The sequence below is a fragment of the Hemicordylus capensis genome, chromosome 8 (assembly GCF_027244095.1).
Source record: "Hemicordylus capensis ecotype Gifberg chromosome 8, rHemCap1.1.pri, whole genome shotgun sequence".
In the NCBI taxonomy this organism is placed as follows: domain Eukaryota; kingdom Metazoa; phylum Chordata; class Lepidosauria; order Squamata; family Cordylidae; genus Hemicordylus; species Hemicordylus capensis.
The window spans coordinates 27,183,249-27,201,690 of record NC_069664.1 but is presented as its reverse complement, the minus strand read 5'-3'; the positions used below and the strand labels follow the sequence as shown (position 1 = coordinate 27,201,690).

The 18,442-nt window shown below is 43.9% G+C and overlaps 1 long non-coding RNA gene across 1 annotated transcript in view; it reads right to left on the bottom strand.

The window, feature by feature from the left end:
* LOC128333717 (uncharacterized) overlaps nt 1-18,442 on the bottom strand; it is a 73,650-nt gene that overhangs the window by 17,298 nt on the left and 37,910 nt on the right. The window contains exons 3-4 of the long non-coding RNA XR_008311041.1: nt 16,423-16,626; nt 15,058-15,130 (exon numbers count right to left, since the gene is read on the bottom strand). This is a non-coding gene — a long non-coding RNA (uncharacterized LOC128333717). The remainder of the gene's footprint in view (nt 1-15,057; nt 15,131-16,422; nt 16,627-18,442) is intronic.

Sequence of the window (18,442 nt, the reverse complement as noted above, 5' to 3'; positions counted from 1 at the left end):
CTTAAGGCTGTCAGGGCAATGAACACGTGTTTTAGATTGTGAGCCCTTTGGGGAAGGGGGAGGGGGGTCATTTTATTTATTTATTTATATCTATGTAAACTTTGGGAACTTTTGTTAAAAAGCGGTATATAAAAATATTTGTTGTATTTGTATGTGTGTCAATATCTCCGTACTGATACCCACATTCAGACTGGGACAGACCAGCCCAGGGTCTTTGAGGTCCGTTGCTACTGCTGTACAGGAAACCGATAGGACCGCTGCTCTCAAGGCAAACAGTGAGGCTCCTCATGTTTATGCCAGGCCTGGCCAATCCAAAGACTTCATCCTGCCTACAAATCACAGGAGTCAATATTGCACACCCAGTTCCCTTCTTAGTTTAGACAGCTAGCTTTCAGGGCTCCACACACAAGGTTCAAACCAGCAAGTCTTTGACCAATGCACTTGTATGGCAGTCTGAAAAACACCTAAATTTAAAACTAGTTTCTACCTAGTCATTGGGCTGAAGGTCACAGGATTAGACCTGGGTGAAGTAACAAACAGTTGCAAGAATACGATGTGGGAAGGGGGAGAGAGAAAAATCTGGTGAGCTCTTAATTTTTTTGCTACTGCCTCCTCCTTTCCTGACTTTCAACCGAGGCCGGAAATAGCAACATTTCCTGGAAAAGGTTGTTCCCAGGGGAATTCCAGGTTAGTCTGACTGAAACAAGGAACTACTGCTAAAAAGCTGGCTGGATTATTTCAGCCCAAGAACCTTATTCCCAGGGCTGTTTCACAATTCACATCTTGCAGCGATGAACAAATGAGGCTGAGAGAAGAGAAGGAAATGTCTGGATGTGGGTGGATTCAGATGGACAGATGTCCCCCTCCATTGTCAGGTGACTTCTTCAAATTGCCAAGGGGTGGGATTTTGAAGGAACAGAGTGTCTTGAAGCAGAGTCGGCAGCAGGGACAGTTTCAGGAGTCAGCCAAGCCAGACAACAGCCAAGGGCCTATCAGAGGGCCCACCTGGCCAACCCTGAGCCTCCAGTACCTGGCAGCAGCAGCTGTGCAAGTAAGCTGGCAGACTCATGCTCCGACTGCCTTCACCTGGCAGCCCCCATCAGCCAATGGGAGTGCCACCCAGAGGCCCCTGATCCATTGTGGGGCCCTCCAAGGGATGCTTAGAGGGAGCAGTTCCTCCTTCGCTCATCTTTCCTAGGCCCCGTCAGCCAATTGTGGGGGACAGATAAAATGACAGCTCTTCTTCCTCCTAACCCCTGAGGGTAGGAGAGTGAGGAGCTGCCGCCTGCCAACACCCCTCCCCAGTCTTCGGTAAGCTGCGAGGTGGGATGCCCAACATGGCATGGGGGGGGTGCGCAGTGCAAGGCTTTGCCCCAGCCCCCACTCAACCTGGCAGTGCCTCTGGCCCTCGGTATTGTGACATGGGAATAAAATACGTGAAGGGTATGAGGAGAAGGAAAGGCCTGAAAGTCACAAAGAAGGGTCATCGGGGACTATGAAGGTCATGGAAATACCGGCATACTTTTCAACTGCTCGCATATTGTCCCAATTGCACATTCACAACCAGGAAGACAGAAATCTTGGCCTTAAGAAAATGTTTTGAGGCCCAGATTCAGACACAATTGGTCACACGCAAGTCCCATTGAAATCAATGGGACAAATTTGTCATGACCCATTTAAGTCCCAGGGATTTCAATAGGTCTTAAGTGCCAGCCAACTTACTTTGGATAGGGGCCAAAGCCTGGAGCTCAGAAATGTATATTTTGCACCACAAATTAATTTCCATGTAGAAATCTGTGCACTTAGATTGCCAAGAGGAAAACATTCCAGGTGATAGGAAAAAATTCATTCAGACTAACCTCTGAATCTTCTTGACTGACCGTCTGTCTTTGGGTTGATCCAGACTTTAGCAATTATCAATCATTCTTTGGTGAAATTTGCCTCTAGTTTGCTTTGAAGCAGCCAATCCTTTGATTAAAAGGTGAGTTTTAAAGGCTCCCATTATTAACCTGAAAGGTTTACTTAGGCAGAGAATGAATAGCACAAATGTGTTAATTATTGCTATTATTTATAATTGTCTAATGAAGGGGGAGAATAATATCTTAAATGTCAAAGTTCCTTTTTTAATTGCTTCAAAATGATGCTCAGGAATCATTATGTTGCTCCAAAAATTTTTATACAAATCTAATTTTAAATGCCCTGGGAAATCTTGGATTTATATTTAGAAAATGCACAGCATTTATGTTCATTACTGTGTGGATGGTTCAAAAGACAGAAAAATTTATCAAGAGTTTATTTTAAATGAGCTTTTTATGTTTGTTTTCTTTACAGAAGTCATTAGGGAGGTATAGTTCGGTAGAAGAATTAATTAACAATGACAGTGGGTTGACTGAGAAAACCCAGCAAGAAAGAGGAAGTTTTGTCTCACATTGTATGTAGGTTGTATGTGTTATATCAAGATGGTATAAGTCCATGGCAAATGCAGAAATTGAGAGAGAGGGCGGGAGGGGCATGTGTTCTCTGAGTTCTTTATGGACATTTATTTATTTATTCGATTTCTATACCACCCTTCCAAAAATGGCTCAGGGCAGCTTACACAGAGAAATAAATAAATAAAATAAAATGGACCCTTGTCCCTAAAGGGCTCACAATCTAAAAAGAAACATAAGATAGACACCAGCAACAGCCGCTGGAGGTGGATAGGGCCAGTTACTCTCCCCCTGCTCAATAAAGAGAGTCACCACATTAAAAGGTGCCTCTTTGCCAAGTTAGCAGGACTTGAACAGCCATCTGTACTCAGTCAATAATATTGAATATGGTTTTCCATCTCTCATAGTGGTTGCCAATCCTTTTAGGGTTGCCATATTTTGATTTCAAAAGTATGGGTCCCAAAATAGTGCCAAGGCACTACTACAGCGGATATTTATATATCACTTTTCAACAAAAGTTCTCATAGGGGTTTACACACCAAAAAATGAATAATAATATAAAATGGTTCCCTGTCCCCTCACAATCTAAAAAGAAACACATGACAGACATCAGCAACAACCACTGGAGAGATGCTGTGCTGAGGTTGGAGGGGAAGAGTTGCTCTCCGCCTGCTAAATATAAGGGAATTACCACTTTCAAAAGGTGCCTCTTTTGCTCAGTTAGCAGGGCAGGAAGAGTCAGGCAGAAAATTGAGGGTCTGATAGGTCAGGGGTGTTGGCAGGACATAATCTGGCTTATTTGAGGCTAAACCAGAGCAAAGGCTGCTGTGCTTTTAGTGGAGGCATTTGGTGGATCATGAGTAGGTCCTGGAAGAATCTGTAGCCCACTGGCTTTTCAGACCCCAGTAACATAAAATAAGACTGAGTTTACTAGCTGGTTGCCAACTTTATACCATATCCCAAGGAGATGATGCTGTGAGTACTTGAGAGGCTATGGAAGTAAATATCCACTCAAACCTGCATCATTTGGTTGTCGAATCCTGAAACCGAGCATCCTGAGGAGGGCCTTGAGAAATGAACAAGTAAATGGCAGACTATGAACTGCTGATGATAGCAGAGGTATTACCAAATGTGGGGAACAAACAGGAAGTGTAGTTCATGCCCTCCATGCTTCCTTGTAGTGTCTGGAGTGGAATTTGTGCACCTCCCCTTGCAGTGAAATGTCCGCCATGGCTCCACACTTAAAGCACAGAGAGAGGGGGGGAGAAGACATGCACGCATTTCATTTCAGATATTACAAAGAAGCAAGACCAAGAAACTTCCTGAGGTCCTTGTTTTCGTATATAGCTGAGAAATGAATTAGTAAAGATTATGGACTGCTGATAACAGAATTCACAACTCCAGTTTCCTCCTCATTGGGTCATGTCCAAATGCCCTCTCATGCACACAACACATGATCAGCAGCATCCCATGATAAACATGATGCTGGGTGATACCATTTCAGATGGCAGGAAGGGGGTTGAATATTTGAACATTTCCTCGTGTTAAAAAAACCTTCCCTGCAAATTGAAAAAATTGTAATCCACAAGACGTTTAGGCTAGACATTTCTCCCTGACCTGCTAGCTTTCTCTGTGCAGGTTGGTTTGTTTTTTAAATCTGTGGAAGCATTCAAACGGTCTATCCTACCAGCTCTCATGGAGCGGATAAATATACTGCAATTCTTAGATGTCTGTAACATTGTCCCAGAATTAATGCTTTTAAAGATGGTTGATTTGGCTTTGCTAAGTGCCTAAAGTTCTTTTGAAAGAAACAAAAAGTTTCAACACAGTAAACCTCAGATTTATCACATTGGCTTAAGAATCTCTCTATATTTAGAATTATGAGATTTAAATAACACACCACACATGCCCAGACACTGACAAAGTGGTTATTATAGATGAGCCATATATGAAAACACAGACATGGGAAAACACTCAGTTATAGGCTCTACCGGTTATGGAGTGGTTTCTGTTTACTATTGGAACACAGGTGATATCAGGGCTCCAGACAATACTGCACAAAAAGATAGAGCACAGGTGGGATGACAGGTACTATACTAGCTTTGGAACTATAAGCCCTGAGTTCAGAGCCACAGTTAATCTCCATTTTAGTCTCACCCCAGTACCTTTCTGAAAAATAAAAATAATGCTGATCTACTTCATACGGGCATGGTTAACCTGGATGAGATCCAAACCATCACTAGGTAAGGAGAAGTTCTGAACAGTTGCCATATGTTAACAAAAAAGAGAAAGGTAGCGTTAAGGTTTCCTGATGTAGTGAAGATGGTCAAACTGCAGCTTTTCTCATCAATTCCTCCCATGTCCTTTCATCCAACCCTTCCCTCACTTGTTGAGGACTGCAAGTGTGCTATATACAGTAGCTGGTGGGGAAGAGGCTGACAACAGGACTGGGGGAAGAAATAGCAGGAGAAGCCATGGCTCCTTGCCTCCCTGATGCGTTTGCACATTTTCAGCAGGTACAGTATGGATCTCTGGGTTGCAAACTAGCAACCCTCAGTAACATCAATAGAAAGGAAGGAGGGCCTTTTGCTGTTGTATAAATCCGAACTAAACATATTTGAGAATGACACTCTTCCAGAAGGCCTGTTCAATTAGAGAGAGCTACCAAGCCAAAAACATTCCATCAAAGAGCCATGTTTAGTGGCCCACCAGGGAACAATAAACCTCCTGCCTTTTGCTGCCTGCTGAAGAATGCAGAAACAGCCATGGGTGTGGGTTGTCAAGCTGCTGGCATGCCACAATGCTTGGCTACTTGACTGCCTTTGGATTGGTGAGTCACAAACCATGCAGGCATGTCTTGGAGGAAAATCATAGCATTCTAGAGTTGGAAGGTACCTTAGAGATCTTATAATCCAACCCCCTTGCTCAGTGCAGGAAACTGCTACAGCATCCCGGACAGATGGCCATCCAGCCTCCGCTTACAAAAAGTCCAGCAAAAGAGAGCCTACCACTGTGTGAGGCAGACTCTTCCACTGTCAAGCAGCTCTTGCAGTCTGGAAATCAATGCTTGGACTAAAACTACTTCAACTCATTAGTTCTGGTCCTGCTACTATTGGATAGTGGGTGGGGATGTCCCACTGGCTGGTGACAGCTTGTTCTTTGCTCTCCCCCTTGCACTCCTCTGAAGACGGCAGTCGTTGTGGGGAAGGGACCCATCTTTACTTTTTGTTCCAGGGTCCACTCCAACCTTGCTATGCCCTGAGCCCTGAGTCTGCTGCTTAACATACTGCCAGGTACAAGCAGCCCTGGGAAATGTAGTTTTCCTAGCAATACTGACAGTGTCAGCACAGGTTTTATGGCAGTCACTGGCTGGGAGGGAGGGGGCTTGGAGGCATCTCGGGTGGGGAGTGATAGGATGCTGTTCAGCTCCCAGTGACATCATCAGGGGCACAAAAGAGTCAGGATTAGGCTCAGAAGTACACAGAATGGTTTTTGAACTATGCAAAATAGTTCTCTCCCACCACCCCCGAGCCCGGTTGCAGGAGTTCTTCCTATTACAACCTGTTACTGGGCAAATGAGAGGCACAGATTTTACAAAAAAATAAAATAACATCTCTGTTGTAAATGTTTTGTGCCAGGAGAAGTTGAATAGGTTGCTGAGGAAAAACAGCAAATCGGCATTTGCTGCAATTCAGCTCCATCTACACTATTTCCAAGAGTCCTCCTCCAACCAATTGTTTTGAGGTTCCTTAAACCTGATTTTCCTCACCTCCCATTGTGTGTCCAAGCTTCCATGTCCTGCTCCTGTTCTGAAAATCAGGACTCAGTGAACCTAAGTGTAGCATTTTTATTGGCACAGGTACAGCATCCAGAATGCTTTCAGGGCAGGCCAATTAAAATAGGGCAAAAACTGCTGAGCAAAGCGCTTTTGGGCCAAGATCTGCTTACATTCCCTTGCTGAAAAGGGCTAGGAGGCCCCTCTCCTTCTCTTTTTCTCGCTGCAGAGAGCCGACTTTTCTTGTTTTTTAAGGTGGAATAGATTTTGCCGCATTTACTCCACAAAAAGCTGAAGTGACTGGTTCTTCAAAGAAAATAGAGAGGAAACTGATCAGAAGGTCTGAATTATCAAAACCTGTTCCTTTTAAAAAGTAGAAATACTTCACTGGTGATCTGTAAAAATTATAGATTACATTTCTTCTGCCCAGGATAGATAAAAACTATACTCACTAAGTGTCCCAAAATGCTACTTTTGGCCTTTACAGTCTGATGCAGCCTAGGAATAGATTCCTTGCATAGGATTACACAGGAAGCTGCCGTATACTGAGTCAGACTGGCTCAGTATGGTCTACCCTGACTAGCAGCAGCCCTCCAAGTTTTCAGACAGCTATCTCCCAGTCCTACCTGGAGATGCTGCCAGGGATTGAACCTGGGACCTTCTGCATGCAAAATACATGCTCTCCCACTGATCTGTGAGCCTTTCCCCATTCCTTACCTACAGAACCACCCCCTCCCAAATAAACCTGCCCAGTTATTAATACAAGGGTTCTCAACCTTGGATCCCCAGACACTGTTAGATGACAACAATGCCCAAAGGGCACTGTTGCTGAGGATTATAGGAGTTGTAGTCCAAGAACATCTGGGGACTCAAGGGTGAGAACCCCTGTATTCAGAGGCCTGCCTTGTACCCCATCAGGATCTGAAGCCTGGTTGGTTGATATGTGAGATAATGCCCTCCCTTTAGCTGTTCCCCACTTGTGGAACCTCTTCCTTGGGGAGGTCTTGTCTTTTTGTTGTTGGCCTTTTGTCACCATGTGAAGATAAATCTTGCAAGCAGGAGTGCTATTTAGGTAGGACAGGTGTGTTTTGGGGCTACCTCCTTATTTCAGATCACATGTGATCATCCCTCAGGAACACCAACAGTTCTGGTCATTATGAGATAGAAAATATAGCCACAACAAATGAATACAAATCACCTTTTTCCTCTTGCAGTTTTACTTTGACTCAAGAACAAGCATTTAAACACTTGGCGTACATTGTCTCTGCCACCACTGCTACCAAAACCTGAAACAGCATCTCTGTCAACAAGAAATACCCAAGTTCTACATACTGACCCCAGAAATAGTACATCCAAAACTTCCACTCAAGTCCAGCTATGAGAGAAAGATCACCGAGATGAACCAGTGGTCTTATCCAGAGCAAATCACTGTCTCCAAGCCTAGGCTACCCACAAGTTTGTTGTAAGACTAGTTCACCAATATAATAAATCATAATATCTATTGATATCAAGTAGCAGTATTCAAAGTCCTTATTTAAGTCAGTGCTCCCTTAATGCACTTCTTGTTTGGTGGAAACCTTGCAGTATCTGCCAAAGCATATCTTGATAAATCAGAAATCATCAACAATTAAGTTTTCCCCATCTGTAGAAGCGCCTTCTACATGATCCCCACTGCATGTCAAGGTCATCTTAGCACCCTTAGCATGTTAGCACCCCTGCTAACTTGGTAAAGAGGCACATTTTAATGTGGTGATTCTCTTTTATTTAGCAGGGGGAGAGTAACTGTCCCTATCCACCCCCAGCACAGTACCTCCAGTGACTGTTGCTGGAGTCTATCTTATGTTTCTTTTTAGATTGTGAGCCCTTTGGGGACAGGGGTCCATCTTATTTATTTATTATTTCTCTGTGTAAACCGCCCTGAACCATTTTTGGAAAGGTGGTATAGAAACCGAATAAATAAATAAATAAATAAATAATCTGAGGAGGTCCGTTGCAAGTTACCACTGGTACGTCTGGTGGCGACTCAGAGGTGGGCCTTCTCTGTAGCTTCTCCTGGGCTGTGGAATGCACTCCCGGCAGAAATCAGTAATCTGAATTCCTTATTGGCCTTCAGGAGAGCCCTTCAAACCTGTTTGGCCTGGCCTTCCGGGGTTTTAAAACTGCTTTTAAACTGTAAGTGTTTGGCCTGGTTTTCCAGGGTTTTAAAACTGTTTAAAATGTTTTAATTGTTAATTGGTTTTACATTGTTTTTATAGGTTTTTTTTTAATTTTAACTGTTAATTTATTTTAATTGTTTTTGTTTTAATGTAAACTACCTTCAGCCATTTTTAGAAGGGCAGTTTAGAAATCAAATCAAATCAATCAATAAATCTATTGATAGGACACTGGCAACAACAGTACTTCAAGAGTACAAGCAAAGCATTTCTAGTCCTGAATATAATCCTCACCCCCTAACCCGGAACACAGCCAGCCTCTTTCACTGGCTGGACTGCCATATTTCCAAATAGGGCTTCAAAGAAACGAATTGAAAAATCACCAATGTCCTCATAACAGCCTATATTTTGTTTTTGTTGTTGCAAGCCCCAAGTGTTATGAATTGTTAGTGCCATAAATATTTAATTTGGGCAACAAAAGGGATGTTTACATGCAGACGCTTTTGCCCATTGTCTATGAACACCAACCTCATGCAAATAACTTGCTTAACTTAGATTGTACCCCTTTCAAGATAGGAACGTACAACACACACACACACACACACACACACACACACACACACACACACACTTTCAGTTATCACAGAAACTTGTTGGGCTTCCCTTGACAATTTGCAATTTGCTTTGAATTTAATTTAAGAAAAAAAGGTGCCAAGCATACTTATTTATTTATTATTCAATTTTTATGCTGCCTTTCATAAAGCACCCCAAGGCAGTTTACAAAAGTTAACATACAATACCATTCCATAAAAATCATTTAAAACCTTAAAATCAGTTCAACAGTACACACCATACAACACCAAAAAATGGAAGCACTTTGTCATGCTCACTCCCATACTAGCTAAAAAGGAACTGGTGAAAGATGCATTTTGAGTAGAAATTTTCCTGTTCTAAAAATAAGCTTTTGTGGAGTGAACCAGTTATCCAGGCAAGAGAGTCCACCTATTGGCCTTATCTTGGCTACAGCCTAGTTCCCAACCACCAGCCCCTCCACCTCTAAGCACCTCCTCATTCTCCATCTTCTCAGTCAGCTCACTGCTACATTCCCGAAAGCAACTCTCTTTCTTAAAATATCTGGCAACCCAGTTTAAAGGATATCCCCTCCAATATTATCAACCCATTCAAATCTTGTTTACACCATCAGTTATCTTAATAATATAAGACGGTGTAAACAAGATTTGAATCTTGTTTGTATAGCTTTAAATATATTTATTTATTTCTACACAGTGAAGGGGTTCACCTGGGTCTGACATGACAACAAAAAAAGCATCCTTGAATAATTATGGGGCTCCTTCCATGCCAACCCTTTTCCATGTTAACGCTAGAACTCTTGGTGAACATGAATGTTCACCAAGCAACTATACAAGTTATCTGAGTTATAAGTTATCTGAGTGACCCACAATAGTGAGCAGTGTGTGTACAAATATTTTAAATAATAATAACTAGCTTAAACCATGCAGCGCATCTGGACGCTAGTACTTGATGGCTCCCCTCACCCCCTGCAACAGCCCCCCTCACCTCAGAGATCTCTCCACCCTCACCTGAGCTGTACTCCTGCTGCTCCTCCTCCATCCCGTTGCTTCCATCCCCCTCACCCCTCTTGGTCACTCCTTCATCCCTTTACTCCATCCACCTCACCACTCTTGGTCATAGAGCTGCAGTGTTGCTGGTGCCTATTGGCCAAGCTACAGCCCCCTGTCCCCAGAGATTTCCCCACCTTCACACGAGCCCCACTCTTGCTCCTCCCCACAGAAACAGCAGCAGCAGTTGACTGGGACCTTCCTCACTGCCATCACAGCCAAGGCCACTCATTCCCCTCAGGCCACTGACAGACCTGGGCCCGTCCCTTGCCTGCCTGCCTCCCTCCGCCAATGGCCTCGGTAGCCCCAAACAGCAGCTATGGTTGACTGGGCCCTTCCTTGCTGCCAATAGGCACCACCATGGCTGCTTGTTCCCCTCAGGCCACTGACAGGCTTGGGCCTGTGCCTCACCCTTCCTTCTTTCTCTCTTCTCCTCCCTTATTTTTCTCTCTTTCTCTCTCCTCCACACGCTTTCCCCCTCTGTCTTTCTCCCACTCCATTCTCTCTCTCTCTCTCTCTCTCTCTCCCTACTTCCTGAGTTAACAGATCTTGTTCATCTTGTTTCCTCATCTAATTCACACAACGGCAGCCTCCTTTTCCTGAAGGGGCTCTTTCCTCCCTCACGACTGCAGACTCCTGCCCACTATCCTTTTATATCTATAGATTCCTCTCCTCTATAATCAAGAACTTCTTCCAACCAGTGCAGTTGCATTCCAACTGTCCTTAACCATAACAGGCTCCCCCCCACATCTGCATATGGAATCCCCATTGCCCAATCACCATGGTGCCACAGGTTCCACCTCCTTATCTACATATGGAATCCCCACTGCCCAATCACCATGGTGCTTCTGCTCTCACAGGCTCCTCCTTCCTATCTGCATATGGAATCTCCATTGCCCAATCACCACAGTGCTTCTGCACACGATCTCTTGTGAGAGCTGCCACACATGGGATTAGCCACGGGTATGCCTTAGAGAATTATATAGAAGAAGAAGAAGAAGAAGAAGAAGAAGAAGAAGAAGAAGAAGAAGAAGAAGAAGAAGATAATAATAATAATAATAATAATAATATGCCATATAAACAAATTCAAAAAATGTAAGGACACAAACTATCAACAATTGTGTTTTCTTCATCTATTGGAAGGATCTTAACAAAGATAGCACCTCAAACTGCTATGTTGTCTACAAGCGCTTGTTGTCTACAAGTGCTTGCTGTTGGACATAACCTTCATAATTAAGTTTCTTTTAATTTCAGTTTAAAATTGCTGCTCAGTACTCCCCAGTATGAACTCTAACATACATTGGTTTCAAATGGACATGTCACCTTGTGCAGAGACAGACATTCTGGCTCAGGCTTATCTCTTCTTCTACGCATCTATAACCAGAATGTCCAAAAGCTGAAGCTGAAGCTTCCCTTATGTGCATACACTTCACTTATTGTACAATAAACACAAGCAGCCTCCCTCAGCTGGCCCCATTTGCACAGCAATAAAGAGAGGCACACCATTTCAGTGCCCACTTGGCACATCCCTTTCCCCCACTGACTTGCCATCAATATTACAACTGTTAGACAAAGCATGGGCTTTATTGGAGCATCTGGAGCTGAGCTTGGCAGCTCAGACCTTGGCCTCCAAAGGAGACGAAACCACGACGTCACACAACAGTAGCTGCGGCTGCCTTTCTTTTGTATTCTGCACTTTCATTGAACCCATACTTTTATTGAGGTGGATAGATAAATGTTGGGGACAATAATCTTGAGATTCCATACCATCTCCAGAGAAGAGAAGCCCATTGCCATGACGACACAATTAAAAGGAGGGCCAGGGTGCAAATATTACCCTGGCAGAGAAAAATGTACTAAAGGCCGGGAGGTGTGTGTGTGTGGTTGTGGGTGTGTGTGTGTGTGTCTGATTATTGCATTGATGTATGCCCAAAAGGAACTTCTTTTGACTTTCAGGCAGAGTTTTGAGCTTATAGTGGCGTAACTGAGATGGGGGATATGGCTGATAGCCCTCAAAAGACAACTTCATCGTGGCAGATGGTCTTTGCATTCTGATTTGGAGGCCAAAACTGTAGGAGCCAAATGACTTTCTAAACCTTTGATTACTGACCTATGCGTTCGCTTTGGGAGCCACAAAGGTACAAAAACTCAGCATGGGACGACTCTTGTAGTTTCTCATCTTTCTCTTCTGGGCAATTTTATCCTTCTGGCTGTTGGCCAACACCTCTACCCTTGTTAACTTTTGTGTCTCCAGTAAAACACCTGCAGCTCTTTGTGAGTGAGAGAGAGAAGGGGGAGGAAAAATCTTCCATGGGTTGGGACAATGATTCCCTGTTCATTCTTTTGTTGCATTTTCAACACACAGATAGGACAATGAAGCACAGTTTGCGGTAACTGCTGGCCAATCACAGATATCAGGTTAGATACATAGCTCATCAAATCTGGCACAGCTCCATGAAGCACGATGACAATGTGACAATTGCTGAGTGTCTAGCCCCTTCTCAGGAAGCATACCCTATTGCTTTTGTGTCTGCTCTTAAATTCTACTTTTTCCCCAGCCACCAGAGGAGTCTTCTTTCTGAGAATGCAATCGTACATCAGGGAGTCCACAGTTTGAGTTGGAAACCTTTCGGCCTGAGGCTTGGACCTAGGCCTAGCCAACACAGACTGCAGCCTCGAAACCCTCTGCAGGCATAGAAGGGTAGGGAATTGGGGTGTACAACATCAAACCCTGTCATTAGCAGGCAGTATGAAACTCTGATTGGCTAGACCTGGTCTAAATACTAGAAACTTGGCTTTCTGCTTGGTCTGTTTAACAATACCTTCTCCCTGTTGCACTTTAGGCTTCAGTTTCAAGTTCAAGGCCCCAGTTCTAGCTATTGATGTTTAGAAGGGTAGGCTGGAGTTCCCACCCTCCAGGACTAGAGATGAGTGCACTCAGCCTGGCTCCGAACCACTGGTGATATTCCATGTGTAAACAAATTCTCTTTACCTTGATGAGACAGAGGTCAACAGAATAGCACGGGCATGTGTTCAGAGCTGCCCTGGATCAAATAAAGCTCATTATCTAGACTTAATGTTGATCTCATGATCAAAAGTAAGAGTGGAAAAGGTTTAGGAATATCAGTGGCTAATAGGTAGGATGCAGCACTGGACACTCACTGTGACCCATAGGGTGTGTGCCCCAAAACCTCAGAAATAGTGGAAGCTTAGGACAGCTGGATCTGTCAGGGACAAGATACTTGTCTGGATTAGACCTTGAGCTGCACCAGCATATTGCTTAAGTGAGAGTCAAAGCTAATTAGGCACAGGATGGACACTCCTTCAGACAAAACAGCTAAGGAATTTTGAGGGAAACTAGAAAAGTGCAGATGCAGGCTAGAAAATGGGATCACACATGTCCCAAATTTGGAACAATTCAAAAACTGTCCCATTTTCTTATACAACATATCTGATTTCTCAATATGGCTAGACAGAAGCCTGATTCTCATGTTTATTCTTGAAGTGACAAAGCTCACAACCAACTTAACATGCCCATATATATTTGTTTTAATCAGATGTAATTTTCTAAGTATAAGAAAAGTATAAGAGACATCTCCCCCCAGAAGCTGACTTTTGCTCTCTGTTATGAAGAAAAGATTTAGTGGGGGTGGGTGGGTGGTAATTAAACAAAAAGACTGTAGCCTGCACTAGAGACTCTACCAAAATCCCCTTTTCTGTCCTGAAGCATGAAAACCGAGGCCTGATGTAGAATGGGGACCCGGCGATTTTGCATTTTTAATAATTCAAGCGTTTAATTAATATCATGGCCTTAATCAGGAATGGCAAATATAACTGAAGTCATCAGAGCTTAATTAGGCTGGAAAACATAGTTTTCTCCAGTCTTGAAACGACGGGCGCATGCGCGCTCGCAACTTTCGGCCACTTCCAGCTGATGGGGGGAATGGGGCGGCAGGGAGGAACGCTGCTGCCCCCAGGGGCTTGGACTTTGAAGAGCGCTGGCAGGGGAAACGCGGCGGGGTGTGTGTGAGTACACTCTCCCCCGCCCTTAAAGTGCTACCCCCGCCAGTGCCGAAGAGTCTTCGGGCACATCCCTACTGGAGAGTTGTGGCCAGCCAGAGAAGGCAATCCTGGGCTAGATGAGCCTGACACAGTAGAGGGCAGCTTCTACTCTCTCAATCAGCTTCTACTCTATCTACATCTATAAATGGCTACTAGCCTGGTGGCTGTGGGCCATCTCCAGCCTCAGAGGCATGATGCCTCTCACTACCAGATGCAAGGGAGTAACAGCAGGAGAGGAGGCATGCTCTAATCTCTTGCCTGTGAGCTCCTCAGAAGCATCTGGTGGGCCACTGTGTGAAACAGGATGCTGGACTAGACGGGCCTGATCCAGCATCCTGATCCTGTTCTTATGTATATCCATATGCAGAGTACACCAGCTTTATTGCTGGGCTAGCATTTGAATTCGAGTCTCCCTAGCCCAAGCCTAAACAGTCTATTTCAATTGCTGGAAGGGAATACTTAGCTCTTGTTGGTGGGGAAAAGTTCCTAGATTTCCTGTCACATTCCAACTTCAATCAAAAGCTTACATGATGAAAAATAACAACATGGAAGAAGTTCAAAGGCAAGCTAAAATTCAAAGAGAATGTCAGGGTTTCTCCAAGGAGAAATTTTGGGGAATGTTCTCCGATGGTTTTCCATATCTCCAGGAGAAACAAAACAAGTCGATAACAAGCAACCTTAGGTAGGCTCAAATACCACAAGCAAATCCAGTCATTTTCTGGGCCCATTCTGGAAAGCTCTTCTCACCTGCTGCCTGGTCCCAGACTCAAAAGCATTCACATTTCTCTGCCTTGTTATTTGCATGCTGATAACAGGCATAGATTTTGTCTGCCCTGCCTCTGTCTAGACAGAGGGTACAACAGCAACACCATCGGGACCAATATATATCGGTCTTAGGACTATGTCCAATAATGTTGAGGTCAGAAAGCCCTTAACTGCAGACTCGGGGAATTAAGTCAGCTGTCATCACTTCTTAATTAAAAATAGCAGGGACTCACTTGCATTCCAGTGCTGCAGTTAAGCCTATTTGTCATCTGTCCTCTCCATGCCAACAAACAAGCCTGATCACCTCTGGGGAAGAAAAATATAAATAAATAAATAAACAAATAAATAAATAAATAAAAGGCCCTGTACACATGTTTAGAGCAAAAGAATGAGGCCCATATTATATAATGAAGCCTGGGACTCACTGTCTGATTGACTCACAGCAGAGCACTTCTGCATGACTGAGAAAGCTGAAATGCAGTAGACACATAGGCCAAGACACCCCAGTTACTAGAAGCATGGGACATCTGCACATCTTCCTATCAGAACATCAGTGGGCATGGAGTATATTCCAGACTCGTTAAAGGTACTTACACATTCAGAAAGCTGTAATCTGATACAGATATGACTGGAAGCACCAGCCCCCGTCAGCCATTGCAGAAGAGGACCGAATGCGCACAGGTACAGGAGGAATGGAAGCATACTGGTTAGCCATGCTCCTGATGACCCCACATTTCTTGGTCAAACCTGCTGCTGTCTGTGGGTTCAGCACATGTCTGCAGAGGCAAGCACTGAACCCTGGCAGAATTTGTTCCCATGATTTGGAACACTGAGGGGCCAATGTTCCAGATCACAGAGAGAAGCTTTTCCCAGATCCAGCGTTTGTCTCTGCAGAGAAGCATTGACCTTGGGGACAGAAGGGAGCATTGCCATGGAGAGCTGTGGTTCTAGTGGTCTGATAGTTCCCTGGCAACCCCATTCAAACTCCATTCCTTAATCCTTTGGAACCCATGAATACACAACCACTATGCGGTCTCCTGTGAGAAGAACACTAGAATGAACAGGAGCTGTGCAAAAGCTGACAATGCTACAAGGATAGACTACAACTGACTGGGAAGGAAAGCAGGAGCCTAAGATAAAGGCACAAATATAAGGCAGGAGATGGAGAGAATGGTAGAACAATGCCTTCTGGGAAAGGACACTACCAGTTACTACCATCTGTTTTAATGCATTCCCACAGTTTGGCAAACATTCCCTGCTGGCAAATAAATATTACCTGATGCAATGAACCTATATAAGTGTCAGGAGCATGTTTCAGTACTTTTATCTGCCATGGGAACTTGTTAAAGGCAGTAATAAATAAAGGTGAGATTCATTCTCAGTCAGTGTTGCCCATGGGGATTGGTTACGACTTAAAACCAAGAACCATCTATTCTACCTGGAGACAAATTATTTGAGAAGGAGGAAAAATCCTCACACACTTTGAAAAGCCAATAGGGAGATGTTCACGCAACCTGGTCTTCATTGCAAGCCATTCCGTTTGAGATCCAGTCCAACTTAAAATACTGAGAAATATAAATAGGAACCTTCCGGTGTACCTGAACTGGCTGGGGACACAGACAGCTTGGCCAGGGAAGGGAGGAACAGTTGTTTTCTGCTGTTGCTAAGCCAGAGCTCCCCTTCCTTTCTTCATTTTCATCTTGGGCAATCGTGCAGCTTCTCCTCTCCATTGGCTCTCTGGTTGCATCGAATGATTGTGACAGGTTTTCATTCCTCTCATCTTATTGGCTTATTCTTATGGCCTATTATCAGGGGGAAGCAAATCAGATACCTAATCAATAGTTGGCAAAAGCTGCAAGATGGTACATTTGCATTCAACCTCTCACTGCTGAGGCTTCTGCATTCAAGATAAGCATCACATTTAGCCCACAACAAGACAGAGCACCTCTCGGAAACTGTTCAGCCACGCAAGTGTGGGAAGAGATGGAAAGCTTTGATACCCCAGCAACAGAGGGGAACAGCGTAGCGTTCGACACACACAATCGCTGCTAGGGGTCAGCTTGGTACATTCCAACCTAAACAAGTCACAAACCCTTTTTGCTTCCTTCACAATGACTCAGGTGCTTAGGTCAAGAAGATTATTCACCTTAGAAAGTTACCTTAGATTGACCTTGGTGGCAATGTAGGGATGTTTCGGACAATCACCCTGAGAAAGTTAACTACACCTATCGGAACTGGGCTTCAATATTCTTCTAATATGCCTCTAATGTTAGGGCTACCAAACTGCTGGAGGACAGCCCAGCAGCTGCCAAGAGAGTTGTAGCCATGGTTTCTTCCACTGAGCCTTTTCCAGTCTAGTCACCCATCCTCTCCTCTTGGCTGTGCTGTCACAAGTAAGTGGGGCTCATTTCACCCAAGCAAGTGGGAGTCAGAGGATGCTAAACAGGACTGGGGGAGATGCAGAACAGGACAAGTCATGGCTACAGCCTTCTTTGCTGTAGGACAGGAGCATTCTCCAGGTCTACCCTTAAAAGACCTTGCTTTAGTATAAAATGTGTGTTCACAAGGAGATAACCACCCATTCTTGTACAGCACCTAGCATTTTTAGCTGCCTTATTATTGTACTTTGGGGGGGCCTCTTCTTCCAACAGGCCTCCAAGAAATGAAACAGCCCACAATAACCCTTCTAAAGAACAAATCAATTTCCTCATACTAACTTCGCTAAAGACCCAGACAGATAAAACCATTTTAATTTGCTGTCTAAAGGACAGAAGATATGATACCAAATGACCATCTCTGCACTAGGTATTCCAAAAGTGGAGAGTCAGTATGGAGAAAGCTCTTCCCCTGGTCACCACCCACCTAATTTCCAATCAGGGGCTGGAACAGAATGAAGATTTCAGAAAATTTGCCAGTTTTGCAAGCAAATCTGCTCTTCACCAGCTACATTAGTTACCCAATGACATTTAAAGTCCTATAGGGCCAGGGACCCACACACCTATCTAATTGTCTCTCCCTATGTAATCCCACATGTCAGCTTAGATCAAGTCAACAGGCACTGCAAGAAGGTGACTTGCAGGCCCTTTCCTATGAAGGAGACATAGGAAGAAGGCAGGCCCTTTCCTATGCTGGCTCCTAAACTCTGGAATACCATGACTGAGGAGGTTAGGAAGTCAATATCCTCAATAGTCCTCATCACTCCCCACAATAGGAGATTTGTCTCCTGTTAATGCTTTGAAACCACTCTTTTTATCCAGGCTTTTGGTCAGTGAGGAGTGTCACTGACTAGTCTCCCCTTCATTTTTTTTTTAATGGCTGCTGTTCTGCTTTAATATATTGTTTTAGTCTGTTTTTATGGATAATGTGATATTTATAATTTTTGATTTCTCATACACTACCATGGAGTTCTAGGACAAAAGCTGCTAGAAAAGTGTAATGCATAAATACATTAGGATTGGAAGAGGTTGTAACACCTTTTTAAAAGTATTTAGATTATTTCCTAACTTTTGTACTCATTCTGGTTTTGATTGAATATTTAAAAAGTTAGTTGCTATGATGATTGCTTAGCACTTTGATTTGCTGTGAACTGCTTTGACCTATTGGGAAAGCAGGCTGACA